The sequence below is a fragment of the Tupaia chinensis genome, unplaced genomic scaffold (genome assembly GCF_000334495.1).
Source record: "Tupaia chinensis unplaced genomic scaffold, TupChi_1.0 Scaffold143763_1, whole genome shotgun sequence".
Lineage (NCBI taxonomy): Eukaryota > Metazoa > Chordata > Mammalia > Scandentia > Tupaiidae > Tupaia > Tupaia belangeri.
Window position 1 is genome coordinate 688,915 of NW_006203612.1, and position 10,700 is coordinate 699,614.

The 10,700-nt window shown below is 37.4% G+C and overlaps 1 pseudogene; it reads right to left on the bottom strand.

The window, feature by feature from the left end:
- Positions 1-1,019: 1,019 nt before the first annotated feature.
- On the bottom strand, positions 1,020-2,926 carry LOC102502793 (zinc finger protein 266 pseudogene; annotated as a pseudogene).
- Positions 2,927-10,700: the final 7,774 nt, after the last annotated feature.

A 10,700-nucleotide genomic window follows, 5' to 3' on the forward strand; every position in this document is an offset into this window, starting at 1 on the left:
TTTCTCTTTTTGTAGAGATATCAGTGATATTGGGTTAGAGATTAACCCTAAAAGCCACACTTGAATCATCTGTCCTTTTTTATTTAATTTTATTTATTCGTTCATTTATTTTATTTGATCAGAGAAAGGCAGACACAAAGCTAGAAAAGAAGTGAGAAAGCAAGCCACCCAGTCTAGGACTTGAACCATGGTCAACCATGTGGGTGTGTCAAGCACCTTAACCACCACTCCACCTGCTGACCCCAAATCATCTTTCTTTAAATGTTATGTTCAAATATTGTTCACTGTGAGGTTTAATGCCTAAGGCTCCATAACATGAATTCAAAGCCAGCAGCTGGCTTAGTGGTTAAAGTACTGCATTGCACATAGCCGACTCCACAGTTTGAGTCCTGGGCTCAGTTGCCCGAGGAACACATTGGGTACATGTATGAGAGTGCCCCAAAATTTCAAGAGGCAGAAGGAGAAGGGATTTCAGTGTGGCCATCCCTCTTGGGCAGTGATTTCTCACTTTTCTTCTCTCTTCCCTTGTGATTATCTATTGTGATTTTCATCTCCAGCAAGCACATTCACCCTATAGGAAAATCTTATATATTGGGTATAGGAAAAGTCATAATATATTTTTCTGTTTTCTATGCAAAAAATGCATCATGACTATTTATACACACACACATACACTATATATATATAGTGAAGAGAAGGGAAGAGGCATCAACCAGGCCATACAATTTAAGATATAGAATTTTTTTCTTCATTGCGAGTTCAAATATCTCTAATAATTGTAGAATTTCACAGATTTTCAACATTCGTATGTTTTTTTTTCTCCAGCAATATTACTGAGAGGTATGGTCAGTCTTGAGCATTTAGGAAAGTCTATCCCACTGTGAATTCTTATAGGTTATGACCAGATATATTATTGAAAATGTTTCACATGCCTTACATTTACATATAGGATTTTTCCCTAATGAGATCTTGATGTCTTTGAAGTAAGCAGAAACATCTTTAAGCTCTCCCACATTTTTTTATACTGACGGTTTCTCTTCTGCATGTCTTTTTTATAGGATTTTGTAAAAAACTTGGAGAACTAAAGGCTTTCCTGCACTTTTTCACATTCATAGAGTTTTTCTCCAATTATTTATTTCACATGGTAGAAATGAATTAGAATAACTAAAGGCTTTCATTGTTTGCATTCATAGGTTTTTTCCTTCAGTGTGAATTCACATTTGAAAATTGACACAAGAGGGAAACCTAAAAGATTCATCATCTCACACAAGTGTATGTTTTTTTGGCACTGTAAGTCTGCATGCGATTATTAAGACTAAAGGAATGAGTAAATGCTTTTCCACATTCCTTGCACTCAAAGGGTTTCTAGCCAGTGTGATTTCTCAAATGCCCACTAAGATTTGAGGAAATGGTGAAGACTTTCCCACATTTGACACATTCAGAAGTCTACTCTCCAGTGTGCATTCTTATATGTTCACTAAGGTGAGAAGATCTAGCTAAGGCTTTCCCACATTCCTTATTTTCATAGGTCTTCTCTCTGAGAATTTGTACATGCTTAATAAGTTCTGAGTTCTGAGTGAAGATTTTCCCACACTCTTTACAGGTTCTCCTTCCAATGCACCTGTTAAAGAATGAGGAATAGCTAAAGAATGTTTCACATTCTATACATTCAAAAAGTTTTTCTATAGTGTGAATTTTTGTATGTTTGGTAAGTTGAGAAGGCCTAGTGAAGGTTTTTCTATATTCTTTACACTGAGCATTTCTCCTCATTGTGAATTTTCATATGTTGACTTTAGTATGAAGAAACAGTGAAGGCTTTTTTTTTGAGAGATTTTCACTATAGGGCGCGTGCGCTTGCCAGACACACAGAGAGAGACATTAGAGACAGAAAGCGAGAAATCACCCCCCAGGGGGGATGGTCACGCTGCAATCCCTTCTCCTCCATTCTCCTCTCGGGATCTTGGGCATGCACGCAAACGCGCCTGGCGTGAGTTTTAAGCCACTGGGTCTGGGATGTGAACCGCGGTCGACTACGTGGGAGTCCAACGACATAGCCATTACGCTAACTGCTGGTTCCCTAGAAACAGTGAAGGCTTTTTCACATTCTTTAAATTTATACAGCTTTTCTCCGGTGTGAGTTTTTCTATGCTGAGTAAGTCAGCAAGACTTAGTAAAAGCTTTCCTACACTCCTTACATTCATAGGAGTTGTCTCCAGCATGGGTTCCCATGTGAATATTAAGATATACAGAATACCTAAAGACTTTTCTACATTCCTTACATTTGTAGGTTTTTTTTTTTTTTTTTTTTTTTTTTTGTATTGCAGGTTTGTATTTGCACACCAATGCTTGTGTAGTGCATAAAATCTCTCTTGTGTTCCTTCTATTCATAAAATATTCCTGCATTTTGAGTTTTCATATGTTCCTGAAGGTCTGACTGATTAATGAAGACTTTCCCACAGTCACTGTAATCAGATTTCTTTGGCAAGCTAGTTCTTTGGAACAGATTTGGTGTCAGGCTGAAGGCTTTTCCACACTGATTCAATACAGAAATATTCTCTCCAGTAGAGGTTTCCTCATGCAAAAGCAAGGGTCTTTTCCATACTGATGACACTCAGAAATATCCCTCGTATTTTGAATATTCTTATGGGCTTTAAGGCATGAGAATTCACTGAGGATGTCTACACACTACTCACAGTCACACAGTTCCCCTGTATTATGGCTTGCTTCCTGCATTTGTATTCCATTGGAGATTTGTCTCCTGAAGAAGTCCAGTTGAAATGTTAAATCACTGGTTTTAAGTTGTATTTTCTATTCATGGAGAGCTCCTCCTGCACTGTCCTCAAATTCTCCTCTTGAGCCAACCAAGAGATCAGACTAGATTTGATGAACTGACATCTGAAGCAAGGTTCTTGTAGTTCCCCAGCATCACGTCTCTGTATAGGTCTCTGAATTGGGTTCAGTAAAGTCTACTCCTCCTGAGTGAAATTCTCAACCCCACCCTCAAAAGTCATTGAACCTTATAACAATCTTTCAAACAGCCAGCCACCATCCTTTCTACTTCAATTTTTTCTTCATGAAGGCAGATGGTTTTCATGGGAGAAATCACTGGCTATCATCTTGCAAAGCTACTGGCAAAATGTGCCTGAACGCTCCTTTCCTTGATCCCAATATCACAGTCATCACAGCTCTTGACTGGTTATGGATATGGGCAATCTCCATTCCTCCTTACACAGAGTTAATGGAGACCTGTCCAGTGCTCTCCAAATGGCCAGAATCACCAGGTGTGGGATAATGCAGGGTCCATGGCAGAAATTTGTCTCCTTCCTCACCAGCACTGGATATGATGATGCTGAACTGCAACATCACTTCTGCTTCCTGTGTCAGGCTAGCAGGGCTGCAGGGCTGTTGTGGCATCTTTCAGGTAGAAGAATTCTAGTTTCTCTTTTGGGTTGGATAAGCCCTTAGATTTACTCAGGGCAGGATGCTGAAATAATAAATAACTTTTCATGTTATTTTCAATATTTTCAGAGCTGGTACAAAAATGATGGTAGACATTGGATCTCATTGGAGAACTAATATACATATTATATTTACAAGATTATCTCCCTTTAAAATCCACTTACTAAATAAAGAGAAGATTATTATTGACAATATTGTACCTCTGATGTAGTTTATGTTAAATCATGATTAGGCATATAGACTATGGTGCATTGTTATCACTTTACATAGGAGAATGACTGTGTTCATTCATTTTATGATATGTGAATATGAAGGTTAAAATAAAATACCAAATTTTAAATTTGAACTTAAGCCTGTGGGTAGTAAATTTATAAACTTTCTAATCTTTTCTTTTTTATTTTTTTAAAGAGGTTTTTGTCTTTAGGGTGCATATTTGCTGGAGAGAGAGAGAGACAGAGACTGTGAGACAGAAACTGGGGTGGGCCATGCTGCAATCCCTTCTCCTCTTTTCTGCTCTTGGGATCTTGGGCATGCTCGCACCTGCACCTGTTGTGAATTTCGAGGCACTGGGTCTGGGATTTGAACCATGGTTGGCCATGTGGGAGTCCAGCTATGCAACTATTGTACCATCTGCGGGCCTCCAAAATCTCATATCTTAAAGTATTAGAATTCAGAAGTGAGCACAAAAAAAGATGGGTAAATCCTAATAGTAATAATTTGAAGCTTCTATGAGTAGGCTAGGGAAATAAATTATTCACTGACTGACTTCCACGAGAAACCTTATAAATTAAATCTTCACTGAAGATTTTTTTTTAGAAAGGATTAAAAATCAGTTTTTACAAAAAGTTCAATTAGAAAATCTAGTATATCATGCTGATATCTATGTCATGTATGAAACCTTCTTTGGGAATATTCTCATTTTAAGACAAATCAAATCCTCTCTTAATAAGATCTTAATTAAGATTTATTAAAAATTTTTTGATGAGATTAATTAAGGGATTATTGATTTAAGCAAATGACTTATATTGATTTAGATTACATGACACATTGTTGCTTTTAGTAGTAGGAGATGATTATTGAAGAAGCTAAATTACTCTGCAGGGTAAAGGTGGAGCCACACAATGAATGGATTTCAATCAAGCCACTCACATTATGACTGGATGTTTGGAATTAGGTCATTATCAGTGCCATCACCCAAAATATGTTCCTAAATTTAATCTCTATTCTGAATCCAAGAGAATTTAAATGTCTTTTGACAAGTAAAGGTGCCTAACATTATTGAAACTATAATTTGACCATGTAAAAGGTTATATTTATTTATATTAAAGAGTTTAAAAAGTAGCTAACAGGACCAGCAGTTAGCATAATGGCTATGTCGCTGGACTCCCATGTAGTTGACCGCGGTTCACGTTCCAGACCTGGTGGCTTAAAACTTATGCTGGGCGCGTGTGTATGTGTGCCCAAGATCCCGAGAGGAGAATGGAGGAGAAGGGATTGCGGCGTGGCCGTCCCCCCCTGGGGGGGTGGTTTCTCGCTTTCTGTCTCTCTGTCTGTCTGGCGAGAGCACATGCCCTGTAGCCAAAACCTCTGCAAAAAAAAAGGTAGCTAACTATTTCATATGCATGTATACATATACACAGGCACAGGCATGTTAGACACTTGGATTTAGACATATTTCTTACTCTATCTGGGAGACTTGAGGATATGACTCTTTATATGAAGACTGAGACTAAGGATAGATATAATTCTGAGGGAAGAATACAGGAATAACATACTTAACCCAGTTGTGAACTCTAGCTCTATTGAAAGTAATAATCTGTCATAGAACATGTTAACTGTCACATCAGTTGTTTCCAGTGTCAGGATCTTGGGTATCCATGTGGGACCCAGGGCAAGAGAGTGATACAAATAATCTATGAAGAACTGGGGTACATGCTGCCATATTTTGGGAATCCTTCAATAAAACTCAAGTCAAAAGTTAAGGGTGTTCATCCCAATCCCTTATGTTGGCCTTTAATGGATCATTGATGGTAGCCAGTATGGGAACTGTGTTGCAGAGCAGAGCAGGAGAATGATCACACAGATCAGAAGAAAAAGGTGGGAGACCAGGTGGCTTTGTCCAGCTTAGTAGAGTTGAACAGCACTGAAGTGCCCAGTGAAGAAGTGATACTAACTTTGTTTTTTGCTACAGAGCTACAATTGTACTTAGTAGGAAAATGCCATCATATATTGGAAGTATACAAAAACACTCATTAACACCCTCAACAAAGCCTGAGACATGTTTTGTACAGACTTTTTAGATGCTGAGATTCTTCATTCTGCAAGTGGAGACTCAAGTCAGTGAAAATTTTCTGTAATTTATTTCAAGCAAATGATGTTTAGAGAACTTTGTGAGATGCATATTGAAACTATGGAAGTGACCTACAATGTGATCTATCATATGATCCAGCAATCCCACTCCTGGATAGCTACCCAAAGAATAGGAAAATGCTCAGTGGGAAAAGTACTTGCACATCTATGTTTATTGCCACGTTATTCACAATTGCTAAGACATCAAACTGACCCAAATGTTCATAAACAGACAAATGAATTGATGAAGTGTAGCATATATTCACTATGGAATACTATTCAGCCATAAAAAACAAACAAACAAAAAAACAAACTATGAGACCCTGGCATTTGATAGAAAGTGGATGAATATGAAAGATTTACTACTGAGTTGCGTAATGGCTATGTCGCTGGACTCCCACATAGTCGACTGTGATTCACGTCCCAGACCTGGTGGCTTAAAACTCACGCTGGGCACATGTGTGTGCATGCCCAAAATCCTGAGAGGAGAATGGAGGAGAAGGGATTGTAGCGTGACCATCCCCCCTGGGGGCTGATTTCTCGCTTTCTGTCTCTCTGTCTGTCTCTGTCTCTGGCAAGAGCACGCGCCCATCAGCGAAAACCTCTCCAAAAAAAAAAAAAAAAGATTTACTACTGAGTGAAGCAAGCTTGATTATGAAAGAGAGAGACATTGTATGTCTCTACTTAATATATAGCAAATGTCTGCACTCTGAAGGAAACTGAAAGACTGGAGGATATAGAAGCATGGAGAATGGTTGTGGATACCATAGATAGTGTGGAGGAAGGTGTGGCAAGGTGTGGTCTGTGAGAGGAAGGGAATTCAGGAGAAAAAGGGAGAGGCAAGACATTTAAAGGACACAGAAATGAAGCATTTTCTATTGATAACATTTAGGATAATATCTTTAACTGGTCTGGTGTGTAATGTATTTATGCTGAGAAAATTCATTTTACAAACTGTTGTAACATACAGTGATTCAGTGTATAAAATAAATTTAAATAAGAAAAAACATGTAGTTTATTTACTATGAATTGAAATTAAGAAGTATAAACCAAAAAAGTAAACTATTTTTTCTTGTAATTAATACTGTCATCTATATCGTTTTATTTTATTCATTAATTGTTTTTCGAGTGGTGAATAAATCATATTCCCCTACTTAGCTCCTTTCTTATTTTTCTTTTTACTTTTTTGCATATGTCTTGCTTTCTTTCCAGTTATATAACACTACCTACAGTGATATCAACATACGTGCCTCACAACATATTTCAAATAGAGCAAAGCCCCTTTAAGTTCATATTTTACCAATTTGAATTATTATCATATTATCACCATATATACTCCTTTGAAGGTCAGCTCACATCTGGTGACTGGTTTCTGTAGGAGTATACTACTCATAATAAATAAGTATCATTATGCACTCTCCTGACTCAGTTAAATCTTCCATATATATTTCTAAAAATAATTGTTTGCATGATGTTGTATTAAGTGAAATAAAGCACGTGGAGTAGTTTTAATGACGGCCAGTGTACATCAAGTACTTGCTGAATTTAACTCATCTCTTGTTTCTTTTGGTTCTTTTGCCTCATCTCATGAATAAAATTTAAGTTTTCTGCTTTTCCTCATATGACTGATGAAAGGAATGATAACATCTATCTCTATTTAATGATGATACCCAAATACTAACTTTTACAAAATCATGCAGTAATTCAAACACACTTAGCAATATTATTTTCAATTTCATTTCACAGAAGAGAAAGTCAGTTCACAGAAAGGCTAAGTAACTTATGTGCACTCACCAGGCTGTGTGTAGTGGTAAGAGATTGTTAACCTTAGCTTCCTAGCTCCAGAACTCTTACTCTTAAGTTATGCTGCTTTGCAGAAAACTCTTACATAGTTTCTAGTACTTGAGACATTAAACTAATACAGTTGCCCTTTTCCCCATTCCACATTTGGGTAGGCAAGTAAGTGTCTTTGACTCTCCACAGTCCTTCTAAAGTTGCTGATTTGCATCTGACTTTCCAGTTCTTTTCCTTATTACCTGTTTACCTTACCTTAGTTCACTTCTATCTCTACTTGATGACAAACTCTCACCACTTTTTTGGACTTTGAAATTACTATCTTATTCTAGGCTATTTTTTTTTTTTTTTTTAGTCAGGTGTTTAGCCACATGAAAATTGTCTCTAATGTGTAACTATTACATATATACCAAAAACCAAGTTCTTTCTTTCCATGTATTCTATAAAATTAATTTTTTTTGTTAATGGAAATGTTTTCATTATGTATCCAAAACTGTTATTTTATCTGCATTGAAGATCATAACTCTCCTTTTCTGTATAAGATACAGATGTTAAGATTGTTATTGGCAGGGACCAGCAGATGGCGTAATGGTTACATCACCAACCTCCCACATAGCTAACTGTGGTTCAAGTTCCATATCTAGTGACTTGAAACTCACGTCAGGTGTGTGTGCAAGCATGCCCAAAATCCCAAGAGGAGAATAGAGGAAAAAGAGTTGCAGCATGGCCTTACCCCCTGGGGGGCGGGGTGATTTCTCATTTCCTGACTCTGTCTCTGTCTTTCTGGTGAGAGCACACACTCTATAGTAAAAATCTCATAAAGGAAAAAAAAAAAAAAGATTGTTATGGGCAGACACGCTTCAACTGCTGGCGCATTCAATGGCTATTTCAATTCTAGAGACGCACCTTATCCAAAAGTCCACCTTTTTTCAGACCAGCTCATATCAAATGATTGATCTGTTCAGGAGTAGGGTGGTTTCACCATTTCAGTCTAATTGGACCAATCAGAAAAGCCATTATAGATAAAGAGCTCCCTGTAAAGTTACTCAAGACTCTGATTAGAGCTGTGCTACAGCTTTCTTCCTTCACCCAATTCAACTTTCTCCAAAGGCATCTATCTCATGACTATGGTTTTAAAACAATCCAGAATGTCAAATACTGTCTCAGAGGCTGCTTACTGGGAGAACCCATCTCACCACATAACTAATTAATTTTATTCTTTCTTTCTTGGGACTTTGATTCCTTTTTTTGTAAGTTTATTGTATAAGTCCTTTGCATATATTCTAGTTAATTCTATATTCTAATGATAACGATCATAATGAACTTCAACTTCACACCATCTACTCTCTCTCTTAAATTTGTAATATATGATGGAATGTTAGAGCATTATTCACATCAATAATCCATGTTATTGGGAACCAGCAGTTAGCATAATGGCTATGTCACTGGACTCCCACGTAGTTGACCGCGGTTTGTGTCCCGGACCTGGTGGCTTAGAACTCACGCCGGGCGCGAGTGCGTGCATGCCCAAGATCCCGAGAGGAGAGTGGAGGAGAAGGGATTGCGGCGTGACCATCCCCCCTGGGGGGTGATTTCTCGCTTTCTGTCTCTATGTCTCTCTCTGTCTGTCTGGAGAGCGCACACACCCTATAGCGAAAAAAACAAAAAACCTCTCAAAAAAATAATAATCCATGTTATTTACATTACTTCTCATTGCATCCTTCAAATCTGTCATTTGTTTGTAAACATGTCTTTTCACTAATACTTGTCAAGATTTATAGTGTTGCTTTGCTTGTGACTCCTATGCACACTTTCCCATGTACTACTGGGATTTGTCATCAAGTGAAAATTTGCTCCTTCAAAGCCACTCTTATTCTTTAGCCTCAGAAACAGTACTCATCATGATTTCCTTCCTAATTCTTCAACTATTACTTTGGTCTTCTTTTGCATTCTTCCTCTTCTCAATATTAAATGTAGTGACACCTTATTGTCCCATCTGTGCCTTATATATTGAATTATATATTCCCTCTAAGTTCAAACTTACAATGTTGAAACTATATTTCATAGAAACAATTTATGATGAAAGTTAAAAAGTACAATAAACAAGCTTATGATACATGGGGATTACAAAAATAGAAAATTTGGAGGGAACTGGGACCAACAGATGATGTAATGGGTGTGTTGTTAGATTCCCATAGAATCGACCATGGTTCAAGTCCTAGACCTGACATTTTAAACTGCCTCATACCAGGCACCAATGTGTTCATGCCCAAAATCCTGAGAGGAAAAAGGATTGCAATGTGTCCAACCCTCAAGAGGTTGTTTTCTTGCTCTCTGTTTCTTTGTCTCTCTCTGTCTCTCCAGTGAGTACACATGCTCTATAGCAAAAAACTCTCTCTCTCTTTTTAAAAAAAAAAAAAATAAAAAACTGAGGAGTATTATTCAAAGATATAGCAGCAGATAATATTTCAGAAACAACAAATGTGGATGGTACATCTTCCATTGGAGAGTGATAGATACCTGCACATGCACATGATTAAATAGATAGGATATTTTCAAATTTCTAAAATTACAAAGGAGGAGAATAAATCTTAAAAGATACAAAAAATTGCAAACCGTAACTGCAAAAAAATTACATTTATTACATATAATTTTTCCATATTAGCTACATAGAGGGAATATGTCAATGTTATAACATCTTAAAATTGCTAAGGAATAGAGGGAAACTAAACTGGCAAACTAAATTTTGGTTCTTGAAAAATGGGAGACAATGTAAACACTATCAGAGGCCGGATGGGGGCACAGTGGTAAATAATGCAATGCTCTGAGGCATGGAAAGGTTGTCAGTTCAAATCCAGACTTCCCTGAATACAGTGGACACGTGTTTCCATCACCTGAGGGCTGAGGCTGGAAGTGAATTGAAGTACCAAGACCCCATTGGAGGTGCTTGCTCTTCACCGTTTTCTCTGTCTTGCTCATGAAATAAATAAATAAAATTTTAAAACAAATAGAGCCAGCCAGTGTCATGGTGGTTAAGGCAGCTGGATCCCATATGACCAATTGTACAGTTAAAGTCCTGGATCTGGTGCTTCAAAATA